The sequence below is a fragment of the Lissotriton helveticus genome, chromosome 7 (genome assembly GCF_964261635.1).
Source record: "Lissotriton helveticus chromosome 7, aLisHel1.1, whole genome shotgun sequence".
In the NCBI taxonomy this organism is placed as follows: Eukaryota; Metazoa; Chordata; class Amphibia; order Caudata; family Salamandridae; genus Lissotriton; species Lissotriton helveticus.
In genome coordinates this window covers 1,561,086,082-1,561,108,572 of record NC_136068.1, presented here as the reverse complement: position 1 = coordinate 1,561,108,572, position 22,491 = coordinate 1,561,086,082, and positions in this window count along the sequence as shown.

Sequence of the window (22,491 nt, the reverse complement as noted above, 5' to 3'; positions counted from 1 at the left end):
TGGTTACTAGGGTGGTGTTAGGTTGCCATTCTAGATCATTCAACAGGCTCAGTATGTGTTTGGAGTCCTGTATATAGGATGGAAGATTTTTGACTAGTGGACCTAGAAACACGTCCACATATTCTGCCAATCTTTCAGTAGGGCCCCCTATTCCAGAGACAATTGGTCTGCCTGGTGGAAAGGGGAGATCCTTGTGGATTTTTGGGAGAGTGTAGAGCCATGGGTATGTTGGTTTAAGTACCTTGAGGTACAGATACTCGTCATCATTCAGGAGACCATCCTCCTTCCATTTACGTAGATGGTCGTTGATGGTCATTGTCAGTGAACCCATAGGGTTATGTGTGATTGGTTCATAGCAAGTTGGGTCTGCTAATTGATTCAATATTTCGTTATTGTAATCATCTGTGTTCATAACCACGATATTGCCTCCCTTGTCTGCCTCACGAATAATAATGGTGGGGATTTGTGTGAGAGTGGCTAGTGCTTGACGTTCTCCTTTGGTTAGATTATCTTTGAATGTGAACGACTCATTTAGTTTTTAGTGTTGATTTTGTTGAGGTCTTCCAGAACCCGTTTATGAAAATTGTCAATATTGTTACCACCTGGTAATGTGGGTGTCCATGTGGATTTGCCTTTGAGACCACTAACAATCCCAAGCTCTGTATCTATGTTGAGTTCTTCTGGTTTTTTAGTTACCAGAGTAGTTAGGCGCACAACCTGGGTGTCCGCAAAGTGAATTGAAATGTAAAGTAGATGGTATAGGCAATAGGGCGAGCGGTAATCCCTCTCAACCACTCAGGGTTGGACCAAGATGATCCATACAAATAGCAAAACAACGAAACCCCTGCGCTATACAACGTTAGAACATTCTTAGTAATGCTAGTGTCACATCAACAATTTTTTCTTCAGAGTTACTAGATTAGAGTCACAATCCTTCAAATAGATATATCAAAGTTCAAAAAAGACGTTCCGTTCTTGGTGTGAAGTATCAGTATATTGTTCCTTTAATTAGGCCAACACGTGTTTCATCGCAGGGAACACACTGCGAATCTTCAGGGCTGGATAGAAACATAAAAAGTGCATTTGCAACATGGTCTCGTTTTTTTATATAAAAGTTATTATGGTGACATTCTCGTGTGTACCAAAGTGAAAAAGTAGGCATGCCATAGGTGACTCTGTGTCACTGTGACTCAAATTAAATGACTGAGTGACTTTGTGAGCTATAAAGTGTGTGTGTGGTTGGGTGGATCTATAGTGACATTTTTAGTTTTCTTTGTGTAATTATCCAATTACAAAAGAAATTTTGAGTATTAACATAGATTAAGTCTGTACACTGACCGGGAGAAAAAACTAGTTAATTAATATTTATAACGTGACAAAGTGAAGAGAGTGTTCCTGTGTCGGGGAGGACAGAATCCCAAAGTGACTCACGTGATATCTCTAGATAGCTAAGTAGCATAGTCTTAACCAATACTTAATTTAATTTATAACATCGTGTTTTAGTTGAATAATTTGCATTTGTAACATCGTGCTCTTATTACACACAACAATGTATTACTGTAATTATTTCATTCTAGAAATCTATCTTGGTTACAGATTGCTTCTATTTATCCAGATTTATGGGCTATGTGGTGATTAGTAGTGTGTTTAAATGGTAAAGCAGGAAGTCAGTGGGTAGACTTAATAGGATGGTCATAGAAAGATTGTGTGGGTGGCTATTCTAGAATAGACAAGAGAGGGCATAATTGTTAAGTCTTGCTATCAAGTTCTGCTGGACTGTAGTGCTGCTGCTCTTAAAAAATTATTAAGATTGTGGTAATTGTACTGTGGAATTTATAGAAGGCTCCAAAATTAGCTACATGAGAATATACATTTCTCTCAATCTTTCGAAACACTCACCCTCATGTAGGCACGGGCAAATTCGTGTTGGTTAGACCCGTACAGGCGGTGCTTTAATTTTGTTTGTTTTTGGGTAATTAGCGATCTTGTAGAACGCTGTCCGCGTGAAAATTGAATCTATATAGGAACATATGTGGTTAGTTCCTATTTAAATCTTATGATATAGGAAATGGATTCAATGCATTTAGGCAATTCCTACCTGGATCGATAGTAGTAGGAGCTATAACCGGGAGGAGTCGATAACAGAGTTGTGCTCTGCTCTCACAAGGCGGATACACCTAAATGAAAAAAGGTCGACATGGGGAATGTATTTTAGAACGTGCTCGTTTTTAGGGAGGATAACCTTAAGTCAGGGGTCCTATTCAGGCGGGAGAGAGCACTCTTACCTTATTTGTATAATGCTCCCTCTTGAGGTTCCCGGCGCCGTTTGCCAAAGACGGTCACGTGACAGGAAGTCACTCAGATTAAGTACCGGAGTTCCGTTTTCGATTCTAAAAAGGGCTAGAATGTTAGATGCTTCCTTGTGGTGACAAGGATTGGCAAAATAAAGAAGAAATACTTAACCACTTCTATATTTGAAGTGAGAAGAGAGGGTAGACTAGTTTAGAGTCCCGTTAGTTATGGTAAGGCTCATGAATTAAGAAATGCTCTGAGCACATTCTAAATTCGAGTCAAATAAAGACGCAAGAGAATCCGTTCTGTGGGGAAATTATTTGCAATTGATAAAATTTAATGTGGGGTCTCGGAATAGTTTTTAAGCCAAAAAAACAAGGGGTTAAAGACTTATTAACCTCTAAGTGCGTGTCCATCACCCATGTCTGGCGGAGTTTGTGAGAGTAAATAGGATGTATTTACAATAAAGGGGGAGGGGGGGGAGAAGATATTCATGTTGGGCACGGTCATGGTTGGGAAGATTCTTTACAAAATCTTATTGTCGCGCTTCATTTCTAATAGTGGAAATGTGCTTCAAGATCTGAAATGGGTGTTACGGAGCCATATGTTTGATTACTATAAGATATTCATGTGTGTCAATATTCTTGGGTTATGAACAAAAATGATAACATGATAATTAGTGCAAACAGCAGTATGTTAATACATAGTATAATACATAGTATAATCAGAGCTGTCTTAGTGTTTAACCAATATGTGATTGGACACAAAAGTTGAGTTGTCCTTATGATATTTTAGCAAGATATGGTTTGGAATTCCAGAAGTACGTGCAGTTCTAACAGGGAGAGAACAAATAGACAGTAATTGTGTCAGGGCTCACTACCCTAGGAAAAATTGTAGCTCAGGGTCATAATTGAGCCCAAATTCGATGCTGCGGAGACGCATAATCCAGGTGGCTTCCTTTCGTCGTAGTGTTAATTCACGGTTACCGCCTCTTATATGGACGGGCACTGTTTCAATTCCGTAAAAAGAGACACGGAAATCCTCTGTGTTGGCCTGGCATTTGGCTACATGAAGGGCTACCGGATACCTTGGATCTTGTTTTTGGATGGCCCTCATGTGTTCTGATATTCTGTCCTTCAGCATTCTGATAGTACTTCCGACGTATTTTTTGCCACACTGGCATTCAATTACATATACCACATATTTCGTGGTGCAGTTGATGTTAACTCTAATGTCATAAGTCACTTCATCAGGTCCATAGAAATGTTTGGTTTTGTGTTTAGCCCATTTGCACATAGTGCAGAAGCCACATTTGAAAAACCCGTTGCGGCGTTGAGTCAACCAGTCCGGGGTCATATCTACGTGTGGAACAGTGGGGCTTAGTCTATTTCTCAATGTTCTCCCTTTCCGAAAGGTGATTTGAGGAGTAACTGGAATCAATTCTTTAATTATTGGGTCATCTTTCAACAGACCCCAGTGTTTGTTGATGCTATTTCTGATTAGATGGTGTAGACCATTGTATTCAGTGATCATTCTCACTGTGGAGTCTTTCTCCTTCATGGCGTAGTTCATTTTCAAAATATCAGGTCTTTTGATTTTCTTAAGTCTCTTTTTAGCTGCAGGTAGGGTATCTTTGGGATAACCCCGTTTTGTGAATCTTGATTCCATCTCTAGTATAGTGTTATCGAGATCTGTGTCTACACTGCAATTTCGTCTTGCTCGGAGAAATTCTCCGAAAGGTATTGCCCTGATTTGGTGAAAGGGATGAAAGCTGTCAGCCCGAAGTATGGCATTACAGGATGTGGGTTTTCTGTAGAGTCTGCTTTCTAGTTTGTTGTCTTTCACATAGAGTTCTAGGTCTAGAAATTCTATGTTGGTTTTGCTGGACTTCATGGTAAAGCTTAGTTCCCAGTTATTGTTGTTAAGGTGGTTGGCAAAACTTTGTAGTAGTTCATCTGTCCCTGTCCATAGTAAAATACAGTCATCTATATAACGACCCCAGAAAAGAATGGAGTCGGTATAGGTACTGCCTTGGGTGCCCCAAATATGATCAGCTTCGAATGCACCCATGAAAAGATTAGCAAAAGAAGGAGAGAATTTAGAGCCCATGGCTACTCCACGTTTCTGTTGGTACCACTGCTTGTGAAATATGAAAAAGTTGTTGTTAAGGATCAGGTTCATCATGGAGATTAGCATTTGGGTGTGAGCCCAAAGGGATGCTGGTCTGTTGGAAAGAACACAAGTAATTGCTTCTACACCTAGTTTTGGATTGATACTGGTGTAGAGTGCTACAACATCCATGGTTACTAGGGTGGTGTTAGGTTGCCATTCTAGATCATTCAACAGGCTCAGTATGTGTTTGGAGTCCTGTATATAGGATGGAAGATTTTTGACTAGTGGACCTAGAAACACGTCCACATATTCTGCCAATCTTTCAGTAGGGCCCCCTATTCCAGAGACAATTGGTCTGCCTGGTGGAAAGGGGAGATCCTTGTGGATTTTTGGGAGAGTGTAGAGCCATGGGTATGTTGGTTTAAGTACCTTGAGGTACAGATACTCGTCATCATTCAGGAGACCATCCTCCTTCCATTTACGTAGATGGTCGTTGATGGTCATTGTCAGTGAACCCATAGGGTTATGTGTGATTGGTTCATAGCAAGTTGGGTCTGCTAATTGATTCAATATTTCGTTATTGTAATCATCTGTGTTCATAACCACGATATTGCCTCCCTTGTCTGCCTCACGAATAATAATGGTGGGGATTTGTGTGAGAGTGGCTAGTGCTTGACGTTCTCCTTTGGTTAGATTATCTTTGAATGTGAACGACTCATTTAGTTTTTTAGTGTTGATTTTGTTGAGGTCTTCCAGAACCCGTTTATGAAAATTGTCAATATTGTTACCACCTGGTAATGTGGGTGTCCATGTGGATTTGCCTTTGAGACCACTAACAATCCCAAGCTCTGTATCTATGTTGAGTTCTTCCAAGAGTTGCCCCATTTCTACCGGGCTATCGTCTCGTTCAGTGATAGACAACAGTAAGTGAATGGCTTGTATATCTTTTATTGTAAGCTCATCATTCAACACAGAATCAGGAATATTTGGTACATTTCTGTTGCTAGATGTTTTACCTGCAAAATGTTTTTTTATTTTCAAGCTGCGGACAAATTTAAAGAGATCAATCTTAGTTTGGCAGATGTCTCCTGTGGAGTAAGGATTAAAGTTGAGGCCTTTGGAGAGAAGTTTATTCATGTCTGGAGTCAGTGGAAAAGAGGAAAGATTAATTACCTGGACCTCTTTATTCCCGCTATCTATTTCCTTGTCGTTCCTGATCTTAGTTTTTTGCGGTATTCTTCGTTTGCCTCCCCTACCGCCTCTGTGAGTTTTTGGTTTTGTGCGCCCCTTTGGGGGTGAGTCCTGTTCCCTTTGCGAATTCGTTCTATTTCTACTAAAAAAGGGAGACTGTTGGCATCTAGACTCTCACCCACTTCTAGTTCCGGCTCACTTGTGCTTGCAGTATTCAAAGATGTATTGCTAGATGAAACAGAACTGGGGGCAGATGCAATGTTTCCCGATTTTTTGGAATCGTTAGGCCGAATCATTGCATCATATTTGCGATCATAGGTAAAAATTCTACCGTTGCGGTAGTCTGCATCGTCTCTTTTAATTTGCCTTGCTTTCCTATTTTTGATTTCTTCCTGGTGTTTCAGTAGGACCTCGTCTAAGATGGTATAATTTTTAATCGTGGGTTCTGGTAAATTGAGATCTTTGATCTCCTGTTCCAGTATCGCAATTTCCCCTAGTAGTTTAGTGGATTTGCGATCTGCACTTTCTATTAAGATGTCCATGAGAACAAAAGAGTTGTTGGTCACAGAATCTTCCCATTTTTTTAGAAGGTCTGTGTCGAGATTATCGTATGTTGGAAAGATATGTGAGCGTAAGCCTCTAGGTATTTGTTTCAGGCGCATATATTGTTTCAAGGTTATGGCATCCCACCATCGTGAGTTCTCTTGTTTTTTTAGTTTTTCAAGTTTCTTAAATTTGTCTTTTAAACCCTCTGTTCGAGGTGGACCAGAGTTGGCCGTGGCAGTGTGTGTGGGCATGCCTTTGGCAAGATTCTCAAAAAGGTCCGCTGCTATTTTGTCTCTATCCATGTTGCGGTAGAGACGTGAAGATGGTCTGGAGGATTGGTGCTGAAGTCAATGAATAAATTTTGGGAGAATAGTTAGCGAGGGGCAGCCTTCTCTGGAATTCAGTATAGATAGTATACAGCTAGGAGGTTTTTTAGTTACCAGAGTAGTTAGGCGCACAACCTGGGTGTCCGCAAAGTGAATTGAAATGTAAAGTAGATGGTATAGGCAATAGGGCGAGCGGTAATCCCTCTCAACCACTCAGGGTTGGACCAAGATGATCCAAACAAATAGCAAAACAACGAAACCCCTGCGCTATACAACGTTAGAACATTCTTAGTAATGCTAGTGTCACATCAACAATTTTTTCTTCAGAGTTACTAGATTAGAGTCACAATCCTTCAAATAGATATATCAAAGTTCAAAAAAGACGTTCCGTTCTTGGTGTGAAGTATCAGTATATTGTTCCTTTAATTAGGCCAACACGTGTTTCATCGCAGGGAACACACTGCGAATCTTCAGGGCTGGATAGAAACATAAAAAGTGCATTTGCAACATGGTCTCGTTTTTTTATATAAAAGTTATTCTGGTGACATTCTCGTGTGTACCAAAGTGAAAAAGTAGGCATGCCATAGGTGACTCTGTGTCACTGTGACTCAAATTAAATGACTGAGTGACTTTGTGAGCTATAAAGTGTATGTGTGGTTGGGTGGATCTATAGTGACATTTTTAGTTTTCTTTGTGTAATTATCCAATTACAAAAGAAATTTTGAGTATTAACATAGATGAAGTCTGTACACTGACCGGGAGAAAAAACTAGTTAATTAATATTTATAACGTGACAAAGTGAAGAGAGTGTTCCTGTGTCGGGGAGGACAGAATCCCAAAGTGACTCACGTGATATCTCTAGATAGCTAAGTAGCATAGTCTTAACCAATACTTAATTTCATTTATAACATCGTGTTTTAGTTGAATAATTTGCATTTGTAACATCGTGCTCTTATTACACACAACAATGTATTACTGTAATTATTTCATTCTAGAAATCTATCTTGGTTACAGATTGCTTCTATTTATCCAGATTTATGGGCTATGTGGTGATTAGTAGTGTGTTTAAATGGTAAAGCAGGAAGTCAGTGGGTAGACTTAATAGGATGGTCATAGAAAGATTGTGTGGGTGGCTATTCTAGAATAGACAAGAGAGGGCATAATTGTTAAGTCTTGCTATCAAGTTCTGCTGGACTGTAGTGCTGCTGCTCTTAAAAAATAATTAAGATTGTGGTAATTGTACTGTGGAATTTATAGAAGGCTCCAAAATTAGCTGCATGAGAATATACATTTCTCTCAATCTTTCAAAACACTCACCCTCATGTAGGCACGGGCAAATTCGTGTTGGTTAGACCCGTACAGGCGGTGCTTTAATTTTGTTTGTTTTTGGGTAATTAGCGATCTTGTAGAACGCTGTCCGCGTGAAAATTGAATCTATATAGGAACATATGTGGTTAGTTCCTATTTAAATCTTATGATATAGGAAATGGAAAAATTCTCTGATATCTTTGGTTGAGTTTGTTTACCTTCGATCGAATTAATGCTAAACAAACATGTGCACTCTATAGAGTGGGGAACAAAAGTAAAAAAAAGCCTTAAGCAAATAAAAGAAGTTCCACCCATCAAAGCGGCGTACAAGAATGAGTACTTGGGCCACGGGAGACTATTAAGATAAACATATAAGGAACAGTAGGAGATAAAATAATAATAATAAATCAATTTATAAATCACCTTTGTACACCAACTGGTGTGTCCTCGCACTAAGAGCTACTACGTAAAAATGGCGGAAAGGACCTAAGACCAGGAAACATGGACAATACAAACAAAAGGCCTCAGAGCAGGAAGAGCCAAGTTTGTAATCTTTTTTGGAAAATACTCTCCGATGGCTCTGGTTGGAGAAAAAGTGGTAATGCATTCCAGTTCTTGGCAGCCAAATAACCAAATGAACACACACCCATTCTTGCTCTTTGGATTTTATGGACTTTAACCAAGTGAGCCTCGGATGACGTGTTGGATTATGGGGACAGCAAGATCATGGAGATAGCTGGGTCCTTTGCCAGGCAGACTCCGGTGGCAAAAGCACAAGGTTTTAAAAATAATTATTGTATTGACAAGCAGCTAGTTCATGGAGTCAATGGCTTTCACAGAGGAAGCTCTCCTAAGTAAGTTGAGAACTATGGAGAAGTTTTGTTGTTGCTACAAGATAGAGGACATTTTCATAGTCCAGCCGGGATGTTACAAGAGTGTGGAACCGGGTTTTCCTGTCTGAGATGCAAAGGATCCCCAGAGTTTTCCTCAACATTTGTGAGGGTTCCAAAACATTTCCCATTAACCTTCCTAGTATGGGTCTCGAAGGAGAGTTTAGGGTCCAGCCAAACTCCCAAATTTGTATCTTCTTCCTTAGGGATGGGTGTGAGACCCAGAGTCTGGGACCACCATGCTGAGGACCATGTAGAAGGGGACATCCCTACGACCAAGACCTCAGTTTCACTGCTGTTCACCTTAAGGCAATTACTTGACATCCAGGAAGCAAGGTCCCGCAGACAGGAGGAGAACTGGATGGCTGCATCTTCTGAGTTGTGGGGGAAAGTGATAACATGCTGTGTGTCGTCCGGACTGGACACAATGGTACATTGTGTTTTTCCAAACTCTCCACTAGGGGTCCGATGTAAAGATTAAAAAGAGTTAGGCTCAAAATTAAGCCCTGTGGTACCCCTACAATTAAAATGCCTGCAACCAATAGAAACAAGAAAAAGTAAAGTGAATAGCAAACGGACCAATAAGAAGAGAAGACGGATGTAATCCCCTTTTAAGATATATTAAATACGAAAGATTTCACAAGCACAACAGGAGAGGCAGGTGTAATAGAGGCGCTAAAGGTGGGATAGGGTGGAGGCAAGCAGGGGAACAGCATTGCACTATGGAGAGAGAAAAATGTGGGAGTGGTAGGGCAAGACTTAGAGAGTGGGCTATTGCAGTGAGGGAAGAATAGGGCACTCGTGGTTATGGGGGCTGTACATGAGAGAGCGAGAAGCAAAAGATAGTGACAGCAACAAAGTGAGTGAGGGAGAAAGACATGAGGGAGAGAATAACACAGAGCATCTGGGAAGGCAGTGAGAGAAGGCAATGATCCAGGAAGGAACAAATGCAATAGGGACAAGATGAGTCCACAACCATTGAATAAGAAAAAGGTAAATAAGAGTGACAATAATACCCACCAAAGGCAAGCTTGTAAGCCCCTGTAAATTATTGTAAGCCCACAATAGGTACTTTGAAACCAGACTTGTAGGGACGACCAGAAAATGGAACGCTGAGAAATACTAAGCAATATATCAGGTTGATCCTGATTTCAGAAGAGAGGCTAAATGGATATACATATTGTTTGTTCTCGCCGTGGCCCATGTCAACGAATATTGAATGTTGAGGTTGGTCAGCCTATGCTTAATTAATAATAAATACTGAGTTCGTTTCATATTACCGTGTAGCACAGTGCAATATTAGTTAAACTGTAAACAAATGTTTTTCCATTTAAATCCATGATATGGCGGCCTCAGCTCAGGAACGAAGAGGTAGCAAACCGTAATGGAGTTGCTTTGTGAGCTGCAGATGAATTTACCTGGTTGTGAAATTACTGTTTAATGACATTTTGTGGCCCTTTCACTTGGCCAGCATTAGTCAAATAAAAAAATAAAAAACGTATCAAGAGTGAATAGTTATGATGATCAATACACTAAAGATTGTTTAAACTGTTAAAACAAAAAAGTGGTCTCTGTTTAACTATTTGGAGCTGCTGCAAAATATACTGCAAAGTGAATTAGCAGTGCAGAAAAGATCATTGAGCATACATTCTAAGAGACCGTTCCAGCGAATTGCTAGTCCCCAGTCACCAGCTAAGCAGTCATCGATGCTTGTCCCAGCAATGCAGCACTCACTTCCACTGATCCCTTAGTTTACAGGTTCCTCGATTAACTTTCCTGCACACTCACTCATCCTGTAAAGGTGTGTCTCCAGTCTTCTCTCACTAATCTGAGTGAGAGGGCACCCCTGGTGCGATTCTGTAAACACATGTACCAAGCAATACTAACAGGGTGGAAGGAATGATGAGTTAGGGCTGGGTGAGGCAAGCACACCCCGCTCAAAAACTCCGCCAACACTAAAAGCCCCAAAAGAACCTGAACCCAACAGGAATGACAGCAGCTAACAGATCACATGGGGCAGCATGCCAGGCTAGCCCAATAATACCACTGCTCCAAGCATACTTTGGGAAAACAACCAAATCAGAAAATATAGAAATATTTTTTTTTTTAAAGGATTCAACAGCAGCTATCTTTTCACAAACGGACAATATAAAAGGTCTCCCCAGCCCTCGAGTGCTAAAAAAATCAGACTTCTCAATAAAACATGGGGATCAGCAAGCCAGAGCATGTACAAAAGAGCCTCCAAGCAACGAAAATCAAACAACTCACCAGCTAAGAATAATAAAACCATAATCGAGGAGGAGATGCACAAACAAAACAACTGTGTAGTGAGGAGATCCACGCAGGAAGTAGTAATTCAGTAAGATTTATTCAAGATGGTAACAAGTAGTATAACTGGTAGTTATGTTCTGAAGGAGAACCACACCAGGGGCCTTATTTATGAAGGCCTTGCGCCGCCGGTGCGTCACTTTTAAAATGGGAAAAAGTGAAGCACCGGCGGCGCAAGGCCTTCATAAATAAGGCCCCAGGAGCAGCCTGTCTGCTGCTCAGCCCATGTTCAACTGTCACTTCACCTCTCAGTGTCTCAACATTCCGAGGCTCTGTGTCCCAACATTCTGAGGCTCATCAGACTCCAACATTCTATAGTGTTCAGAACACAGGCACTAGCTAAGCAGGGGTTGTAAAATACATTACAATACATATGCAGGATACTACAATCAGAATTAAGTAAGCAAATATACACAGAAGCTTTTGAAACGTAAGCAATAATAAAATCACCGTCCAGCTGGAGATGTACACACAAAACAGCTGCAAGAAGGAATTAGAATTAAGTAAGCAAAAATGCAAATAAGCTGTTGAAACGTAAGACATAATAAAATCACCAGTCAGGTGCACACACAAAACTACTGCAAGAAGAAATTAGAATTAAGTAAGCAAAAATGCATAGAAGCTGTTGAGACATCACACCACCAGGAAATCCAGCCGCAGACAAGGTCTAAAATACTGGATCGTCAACTCTCTACTCCAAATAAGGATCAGAAAGTTGATCGGAACCAACTGCCAGAATATGGTACATTGCCTTATAATAACACAGGATTGGAAAAGGATGACTTGGGAGCCTCTTGGCCACACTCTAAATTAATAACGGATAATGCGTATCTTGTTAAAGCCTTGGAGATCAAAACAATCAATCAGACAAACCATGAAACTGCCCATGTTATACCACAAGCAGAAACTATAAGCCAACTATATAAACATAACCAAGCCTACACAATACACTTGATGGACACCACAAAAAACCTGGTAACATCTTCAATCATAGAAATTCCCAGTCATTCTTCAATACAAATTAGTAGTGACTCAAAAGTCACTTTACAATCGTCCATTACCGTCTGAAACATGCAAGGTAATAATCAGAAGTGCGAGTAAATGGCCATTCAGGTGTAATAGGGAGCCAGTAATGGTGGTCCGAAGACCAAAAGTTTGATCCTGTGTCCGCTTGATAACGCGACCACCGACTACCAAGCGGTATCAAGAGGACACAGGATCAAACTTTTGGTCTTCGGATGCTTTACGTGCATGGGCATAGTGACTCCCCCTAGCACCGACCACCATTACTGGCTCTCTATTACACTTGACTGGCCATTTGCTCGCACTTCTGATTATTACCTTGCCAGGCATATCTTACATGTTCTCTGTTTAACTTCCCTACCCACACCTGTGTGGTACCGATCACACCCATAGCGGCAACCACGCTTTCCCTCTTTGATGGACACCAGCTGGATTGTTTACAGTCATCCTACGTCGTACCGGAAGTACTTCCTCCAACGACAGTTGTGTTTTGTTCACCCAGACATTTGCTTTGCACTGGTCCGGGACGAGTTATACTCTATAATGATCGCCATTCTTCTTCTCATACCATTCTACTCATTATTTAGCCTTGAGAAAGTCGTGGTACGGACTGTGTTCCGACAAAACACGGGTTGGCTGTTTCCTTTGATGTTTTTGAATAAATGGAATAACAGATACAAAAGGACTTTGGCTCTACTATCCTGTCTTAAAAAGAAAACTTGTTGAAGATATGTGTGATGCTATTGTTACCTTTTTGATATGCAACTGCTTTGACTTGGAGCTTTTTGTTCTTTGCACGTTATCCAGCACTTTATCCAGCGCTGTGCCCTGATTGAGTGGGCTGTTCCGCCCAGAGGCGCTATTCGTGGAGCGAGGAGCCCGAGTCCTCCATTTTGAACTGCTGCCACTGTGACTTGGTGAGAGAAGCGTCCATTGTAAGGAGCGGGAGCGGGACTGCGAGGACCAGAGGTGCTAGCGCTTCTCCATCGCGCGCACCTGGTGCCTCTTCCCGCCCCCTTACCGCAGGCTATTTCACTTCTCGCGGCCCCCGCTCCGCGGGTGCCGATCGTTTCTGCCTGCTTTGACTTGGAGCTTTTTGTTCTTTGCATGTTATCCAGCACTTTATCCAGCGCTGTGCCCTGATTGAGTGGGCTGTCCCGCCCAGAGGCGCTATTCGTGGAGCGAGGAGCCCGAGTCCTCCATTTTGAACTGCTGCCACTGTGACTTGGTGAGAGAAGCGTCCATTGTAAGGAGCGGGAGCGGGACTGCGAGGACCAGAGGTGCTAGCGCTTCTCCATCGCGCGCACCTGGTGCCTCTTCCCGCCCCCTTACCGCAGGCTATTTCACTTCTCGCGGCCCCCGCTCCGCGGGTGCCGCTCGTTTCTGCCTGCTTTGACTTGGAGCTTTTTGTTCTTTGCACGTTATCCAGCACTTTATCCAGCGCTGTGCCCTGATTGAGTGGGCTGTTCCGCCCAGAGGCGCTATTCGTGGAGCGAGGAGCCCGAGTCCTCCATTTTGAACTGCTGCCACTGTGACTTGGTGAGAGAAGCGTCCATTGTAAGGAGCGGGAGCGGGACTGCGAGGACCAGAGGTGCTAGCGCTTCTCCATCGCGCGCACCTGGTGCCTCTTCCCGCCCCCTTTTCCTCCTCCTATAAGACCAAATTACTATACGCGAACGCGGGACGCGCGCGGACGAAGACCGGACTAAGAGCGGGCCCTCTGTGGCCCTCAGTGGTCTGAAGTAGGCACGTACTAATTTCTATCTATATAGAGATATTTCTATTGTGTAATCCCTTGACTGCGTGTAGACGTAGCCAAGTGCTGCTTATTTAGTGACTTTATTCATGCCTTTAATTGTTTGCTTGTGTGATTAGACAGTATCTATTTTTATACAGTTTAACCTGTTTATTGGTATTATATATTTCCTATTTTCTTACATTCTGATTTTAGTTGTAATATGACTGCCAAAAAGTTGAGATCTGGAAGATTGTTGGGGGGAAGATCTACAGCCAAGACTAGATCTAACCCACTTCGAAATAAGAATGTTTCAACGATCCAGTTGAAAGGTCAAACCCAGATTTTCCAGCTTTGGGAGAAAGCGATAGATGGGGTTTCCCAGGAAAATATTGCTTCTAATAAGAGCATCTCCCTGATTTCAACACCTACCCCATCGTTTGTCCATCAACCGAAGGAGGTAGAACTGGGAACTCCTGGCCTAAGTTCATGTATTTCTGTGGGTATCCCATCTACTACTTCTGTACTTTTGGAGAATGAGAAATGTTTAGCTTCCAGCCCAGATAATCCCAAAAATACTAAGACTCTATTAACCTCTGTAAATGTTTTGCAAAATGGGTCACCGTCCCTCTCCAAGCCGAGGGAGGATATAAACGAAGATTCACAGCCCCTGGTTATTGACCCTGTGTTGTGCGAACGTTATTTGGTTGACGTACCTAGGGCATTATTAGAAGTTGTAAAGACACCTATGGGCGCTACTCCTTCTGGCCTTCATCTTTTTAGCAGTACCCCCTCTCCCAATTCACAAGATCTTTCTTTTAAAACAAACATGTCTACAAGTCCATTGCTCAATATAACTGGGATTGAGGCTATTAATGACCCTAGCTTGAAATATTCAGAGAAACCCATCTCTGAATTTTTACTTTCCTTGGAACATCTGCTATCCTCAATTCTCACGCTACTCAATAAATTTGTGGGTAGCTCGGATTGTGTATTGGACTCTGTTACCCAAATTTTAAAGGCTTTATTATCAAAGACCTGTGAAAGAAGCTGTGGCTCAGATTCTCCCATTTTAATACCTCCCAAAAATGTTCTGGCTAATACATCTTGCTTGTTGATCGAGAATACGCCGGTGGCTCCTGTAGTGAAGGACGTGTGTCCTACTTTGAAATCTTCTGCTTATAATTGCATGAGTGATTCCATTCCAGGTATTGTTGCTGAGGAAAATAATATGGTAATTCCTAATGCTAATGCCGAAATGGCATTATATCCTATTTTTGATCTTGAATCTAAGGGGCCGGAATTAGAGGAAAAAGTGGAAAAACATGTGAAACTTAAGGGGGGGAAAAAGAGGAAGTCTCTCCGTAGATTTAAAAAAAGGAGGCAGAGACAAATTCTCTTTGAGAATCCCAAAGTTTCCTTCAAATCCCCCTCTGCTGAGGTTGAAGAGATGACAAGGATAAGGATAAGGGATTTTTGATGCACGACTCAATTAGGCCATCCTCTGATTTCTTGGGGCTCTCCGTTAATTCCGATGAAATTATTATGAATTGTTCTAAATTAAACCTAATAGATCAGGGTGTAGGAAAAGAAAATTTTTTGACCCATTGTTTAGTCGAAGAAGAAAGATGTTCTGCCCCGGTGGTTCCCACTTCTTGAAATCCTTCTGCCCCTCCTTTCCATACACGGATAGAGGGGGCAGTCTCGGGTCAAAACCCTGTTTATAAATTCACGGAAACCCGTACTGACTCTTTGCTTTTGGACTTTGTTCCATTATTTGATATTGATTTAAGCCTGAACAGATCTTTCCTGTTGAAATGTTGTAAGGATATTGAGGGACTAAATCTAATTAAATCTAGCGACATTGACCTAGTAACATTATTGGGATCAGGGTCTACGTCATTTACTAGGGTAAGATTCTATTCAAACTTGATAGTGAATCTAATATTAAATAAAGCAGAACTTTTTCAGAGCCAGGGGATTGATGTGGTGCCGTTTACCGCCATTAGTGGTGATAATCACATTGTGAATGGTCACCATAGAGGATTGAGCTCGGTTGGTTTCCCTCAACCTTTTGATGACTTAAAAATTCGTGTGTCAAAAACAAAAAGGATAGTAACACTTCCTACTCCCTCCCCTATAACAATAAACAGAGGTATATCTGAAAATGATCAGCAATGGAACTGGTTACCCGGTGCCCTGGCGACTAAGGTGACGGACAACCCTAGATTGTTCTCTCACCTTTAGCAGTAGTTTTTCTGTCATCTCCTGGAATGCAGCTGGCATCAATAATAATCCTGAAAAATTATCATATCTTTTTTCCCTGAATGCTAATATAATCTGCATTCAGGAAACTTGGTGCATTGATAAATTGAATATAGTGAAGGATTATTATGTATTGGAGGTGGCGGCAGCCCCCTCTAGTAGAGGTCATGCAAAAGGGGGAATTGCCTGCCTTTTATCAAATACAATAAAGTGGAGTTTCTCTCACCATATAGATCCCAGTAACCTTTTTCAGGCTGTGACCCTCTCCAACTTAGATAAAATTGGGGAGAGACACCCTCTTGTTATAATAAATGCCTATATTCCGCCTGGTGTTCTTTTTAACACTCTGATTAAGCAAATTTTTATCTTTATTAGACAAATTAAAAAAACCGCTCCTCTCTCTAATTTTCTGTTAGTTGGCGACTTAAATTGTAAAGTGTCCAATTATAGTCTAGAATTATTCAGGAATAAAGAAAAAGAGGAGGTCTTATTGATACCCCAAGCCCTCTTTCCAGATAACATAAAAACAAATAAACGGGGTAAATTGCTGCTGGAAGAATTATATAGCACGGAGGGACTCATAGTTAATGGTAGGCTCCCATCCGATGTCCCTGCAAACTATACTCATAGCTCCTTCAACAGCAAATCAATTTTAGACTATATAATTGTTGACCACCCTATTTTCTCTTTGTTAAGGGATTTGGTGGTCATGGACACTAGCCTTAGTGACCATAATGTCATCTTACTAACGCTCTCTCTAGAGCCACCCAATTCTGATACCTGGGCGTTGGATAGGGATGTGGTCACCTTACAAAAAACAGGAAGATGTTTTTGGGATTATAAAGCCATGAAGGGTCTAGAACCTCTTCTTGAAAAAACATTATCCAATTTAAGCAATTGGCAGGGGGTGGAACAGTGCTCTTTTGATGTTTTTATAAAAGAGGTCATCTCTGCCGTTAAAAAATCGAACCTAATTAGGAAAAAAAACATCCTCCCAAAAGCAGTTGTTTCCCTTAATAAGGAAATAAATAAACTGGTGAGGGAACAATATATATGTGGTGCAGTAGAAAGACCTCAGAAAATATCTCTTCTTAAAAGGAGGAGGAGCAGGTTAAAGAAAAAAATGAAAAGAGAAAAAGAGGACCTGTTGTGGATTGGATTGCGAGAAGCTGCTGTCCATGGGAACTCTAGACAATTCTTGACCCTTATTGGGGAGGGATGTGGTTCTAGAGTGCGCCCATCCCCAATTCCTATCTGCGAACAAACCTGGGTTAATTACATCTTAAGTCTGTATGCAAAAAATGATCGGCATGTGCAACTTAGGGGAATTGAGGAAAATATTACCCCTATAACTGAATACCCCTCAGAACTATCTATAGAACTAGCTATAAGAGACATGCGTTCATCAGGTGCCATGGGTCCTGATGAACTCCCGATATCAGTCTTAAAACAAAATCCAGTATCCTGGAGCAAAATCCTATTTCCTCTTTTTAGGATTTGTTACCTTAAAAAATATATTCCAGCATCCTGGAAGGGGAGTATATTGGTTCCGTTGTTTAAAAAGGGCGATAGGAACTTACCTATCAATTATCGCCAAATCGCTCTCCTAGACGCTATTGGGAAAGTGTTTTGTAAATGTCTCTTATCACTAATTAATGACTGGGTGGCGTTAAAACAAATCTTACCCTTAGAACAAGTAGGCTTTCGTAAGGGCCACGGAACGCTGGACAATCTTTCCGCTCTTCAGACAATTACAGATAAATATATAGGGGTACGTGGCGGAAGAGTCTATGTGGCCTTTATAGACTTCTCCACAGCATTTGACAAGGTTGACCGTCCACTGCTGTGGAGAAAGCTCTCGGCTATGGGAATGCCGCCGTATCTATTAGATATGATTCAGTTGCTACATACAGACACCTGGTGCCAGGTTTTGCAAGGAGGAGATAGGGGGCTCTCAAAGATTATCCCTTCTTGCAATGGTCTTAAGCAAGGTTGTCTACTTGCCCCGTTACTCTTTTCGTTATATATTGCTGATCTACCTGCTTCTCTCTCCTCTTGCGATGGTATAGCTCCAATTTTGGGCGGAAAACACATCTCATGTATGTTATATGCGGATGACATCATAATAATGGATCTTTTGCCCAAAGGTCTTGCTAAACGCCTCCTTGCTCTACATCAGTATGCAGTTGTTCATTTCCTAAAAATTAATGCATGTAAGAGTAAAATTATGTGCATCACGGGCCGGAAAAAACATAAATTTAGGAACTTTACCTGGTCTGTGGGAGATGACAAACTGGAGGTAGTAAAGAATTATGTTTTTCTTGGAAAAGTAATTTGTGATAATTTAAGTGCTAAACCCCACACCGATAACAGTGCCCGGAAGGCCCTAGCTCAAGGAAGAAGTTTAAATACACTGTATTCGGCATTGGGAAAAAGGCATTTCTCACATTTACTGGAGGTCTTTAGGGCAAAGGTCCCATCCACCCTTCTATATGGTTTAGAATTAATTGATATTAAGCACTGGGATTTTTTAAATAAGGTGGAGGGAAAATTGCTAAGAAGTATATCTACCGTTAGTTCTGCCTGCTCCGTGGCAGCTTGCAGACTTGAGTTTGGTTTGCGCAGCAGCTGGGTGCAGGGCCTGGCAGCTGTGGTGCGCTGGGTCGCAAGCATAGCCAGAGGAGAAGAAGGGACTATGAGGTTCCTCCTAAGGACTGAACTACTGGGAAGCTTAGGGGAACACTCCTTGATTGTTAGCAATTTTAGAAAGGCTGTATCCCTCTTGCAGTTGGAAGAGAGTACTCTCTTTTCTCTATCTGTATCCCAGCTAAAGTCTGTCCTGAAAGAAGCCACTTGGGACCTTAGCTATAGACTAGACTTTACTGCTATTTTTGATAAGAAGGGTGCTAATCTTCTTACTGATTCATTCGCAAGAAAATCCGCCCAACCCTACGCTACTTGGAACTTATCTCATGGTATTCGGAGATTTTGGTTTTTATTGAGACAAGATTTGTTACCCCTAAATAATCTTTTGTTTAAATGGCATGGAGTATCTGCAATCTGCAATTTTTGTCATCATTCTATTCAAGATCGAATACATGTACTTTTCATATGCCCAGCGCTGCGTCCTTATCGCAGCAAATGGCTAAGACAAATATGCTTGCAAATGGGTATTCTAAATGCGAATTCTTTTATGAGTGCCTTATATAATCCCCCTAATGAGAGATTTTGTTTCTATATTTGTAATTTTTTTAAATGTTTTTTAGAAATTTTTTGAAGATCGGCATGCTTAATAATGTGTCACTTTGTGTTCTAGTAATTGTAATTGTTATGATTTGTCTACTTTCGCTGTGAATGGTATTTCTGTATTGTACTTTTTCTTTATGTGGACCTCTAAGGAGTTCCAAAGCATAATAAAGATTGAACTTGAACTTGATATGCAACTACTGTGACTAATAGGTCAGAATTTTTGACACCATACATAGGACAGTGCTTATTTGACCCCTTTTTTGCAAGCGATGGAAGAACATCAATAAATTGCAGAGCAACAAAACGTGACAAAAGGAATAAACCAACCAAACTGCCCTAGCAGTGACCAGACTGTGACATGTGTGATGGAACCTATACTACTGTGTCTACAAACATCATTTCCAGACTGTAGTATCCTACTCATGTTTTTGTTATGCCTTTTACATCCCCTGCTCAGCCAGTGTGTTTGTGTGTGTGCTCTCGGAATGTTGGAGTGATGATGCGTTTGGAATGTTGGGTGCCTGAGAGGTTGGAAGTGACAGTTGAGAATGGGCTGAGCAGCATGCAGGCTGCTCTTGGTGGGGCTGCTTCACAGAGCTTTATTATCTGCTCTACAGAACTTACTACCTGCTGTACATGTAACTATCTTCAATAAAGTTATCCTGAATTTCATCTTTGCTGCGTGGACCTTCATCACTACACAAACACAGATAGATTCAATATTCAACCATGAACAAACAAAATGACTGAAAAAACGTGCTAGGAAGGCAAGAAGAAACATCCATTGTCCAGTATAGAGGAAAACACTTTACCCACTGTTTAACACAGCACAAAAAAGTCAACTTCTTCCAATAACAAGATCAGCAGAGGCAAAATACAAAGACTCTGCACTAAGGGATGGGTTAGTGCAGGTACCACCAAGACATGACCTTAAGTATTGATATTAAGGATAAGGTGAAGGCAAGCCAGAGAGAAAAATGAAAGCAAGAGACATGGAAACAAACTCTTCGCTCAAAGAAATCAAAGCCAAAAACAACAATCACATGGGATCTGTCAGACAAACTGCAACCAGTAACATCACCTCCTGACAACCCAGACTCAACAGAAAAAATGCTATTAATGAACACAAAAAACTTTTAAAAAACCAACATGATAAATTAAATATACCTACTAGAAACTGTTCAGAAACAATGTAGGTAAGATGAAAAATAAGAGGGAAATGCAGGATTACACAAAGGAAACATCACATGAACCTTTAGAACTCTGTACACTCCTGCCTGCCAAGGATAGCGACTTGTGGCAAATCTCTTTGGTTCCTCAATACAAGTCAACAGGTCAAAAGGAGATATTAAATAGAGGAAACTTTATGAGACTGCTAGCCAACATTATGCCACATTAAAACCACAGATCTACTATCAGTTAGGTTTCTGCCCAATGAAGACGATAGACACTCAGAGATAACTTTAACTTCAAGTCGGAGGAAATAATCAAGCAAATCAATAATGCAAAAGATCAATTTGAATCATGGGGTATATTACTCATGAAACCCATATTTCAGCGTTGCCCACTTCCTCTGGCAACCCTGGAACAAAGGCAGAGCACTCACACACCTATGTACTTGATTTTGCAAAGTGCCCAAGGACCAACGGGGTCAGCTGTAATGTAAATGTAATGTAATGTAAATATGTAAATAATGTAAATATGTAAATATGACTTATAAAGTGCAAACTCATGCCCTGAGGCATCTTGGTGCTGTCAATATCTGATTCAGGCCACTGCAATATCCCAGTTGGGTCAGGCGGGTACGTCACTGTCTTCTACTCCTGAATGAAAAGCCAGTTTTTTAAGGCTTTTCTGAAGGAGAGTAGCGAGGGGGCCGTTTTTAGTGTCAGTGGTAGGCTGTTCCAGAACATGGCAGTGGCCCTAAAGGAGCTATTTCCACCCCAGGTAGTTTTCCTGAATGGGGGGACTGTCAGGTTCCTAGCTGAGCCTGAACATAGGGTCCTTGCTGGAGTATATATATCATTTTTTTCTTAAAATGTCCAGGCCTGAGTCGTTGCAGTGGTTTATACACTAGACAGAGGGCCTTGAAGCAACAGTGTTGTTTAACTGGCAACCAGTGTAGTTTCCTGATGGCACCTCCGGCTGACTCGTGTTTTGGAATTTTAAAAAGAAAACGGGCTGCACTGTTCTGCAGTGTCTGAAACCTCTTAAGAAGTCCAGTTGCAAGAGTATGGTACAGACTTACAGTAATCAATCCTTGTGAGAATCAATGCCATTATTACTGTTTTCAAAAGTTCGGAGGGCAAAACATTTCTCTTTGTTTAATTAGTCTTAGAGAGCAAAAAGAGGCCGACATTATTTTGTTTACTTAGTCTTTGAATTTCAATTCTTTGTCTACCAAGAAACCTCTTACTTTGTTTGAGGGTTCCGGTAGTGAGTCCAACGCTGGTGGACACCAGTTCGGTGTCCAAAAAGAAGGATTATTGCTGATGACCTCATGTTTTTGGCTGTTTAATGTGAGGCAATTAAGATCCATTCAGTTACTCACATTGCTCATACATAAACTGAACTCCGCACCCAGACTACTTTCAAGATTTGCCAATGAAAGGACAATTTGGGTGTCATCAGCATATGACGCCGGGGTGAAACCAGAATTTTTTATGATTTGTGCAAGTGATGTAATGTAAAGGTTAAATAGGGTTGAGCTTAGTGCCGAAACCTGGGGGACTCCGCAGGGCAGGGAAAAAGACCTGGAGACAAACTTGCCTATTGTCACGTTGTTTTGTCTTTTTGCCAGGAAAGGTTGCAGGAGATCGAAAGCTGTTCCCCCTAGCCCCAGATGGTGCATACGGTCAGCCAAGATCTCATGGCTGACCATATCAAAAGCAGCGGAAAGGTCCAGCAGAATCAGGGCTGCTGTCCCCCCATCCAGTATTTCTCGTATGTCCTCTGTAGCTACCACTAGGGCGGCAGACTCTATGAATGTGTTTTTTTCTAAAACCATGTTGTGTGTTGTCCAGTAGAGTTTACCTCTAAGTATTCATAGAGTTGTTGGTTCTTTACCTTTTCTACCGGCTTGGCGGCAAAAGGGAGTCTTGATATTGGATGATAGTTATTCGGGTCCTGGGTGTTCAGATTATCTTTTCTTAGTAGAAGGAGCCTTGAAGCTAGTTTCCAGCATGAGGGAAACAACCCTTTTTCAAACCTATTATCAAAAATCTGC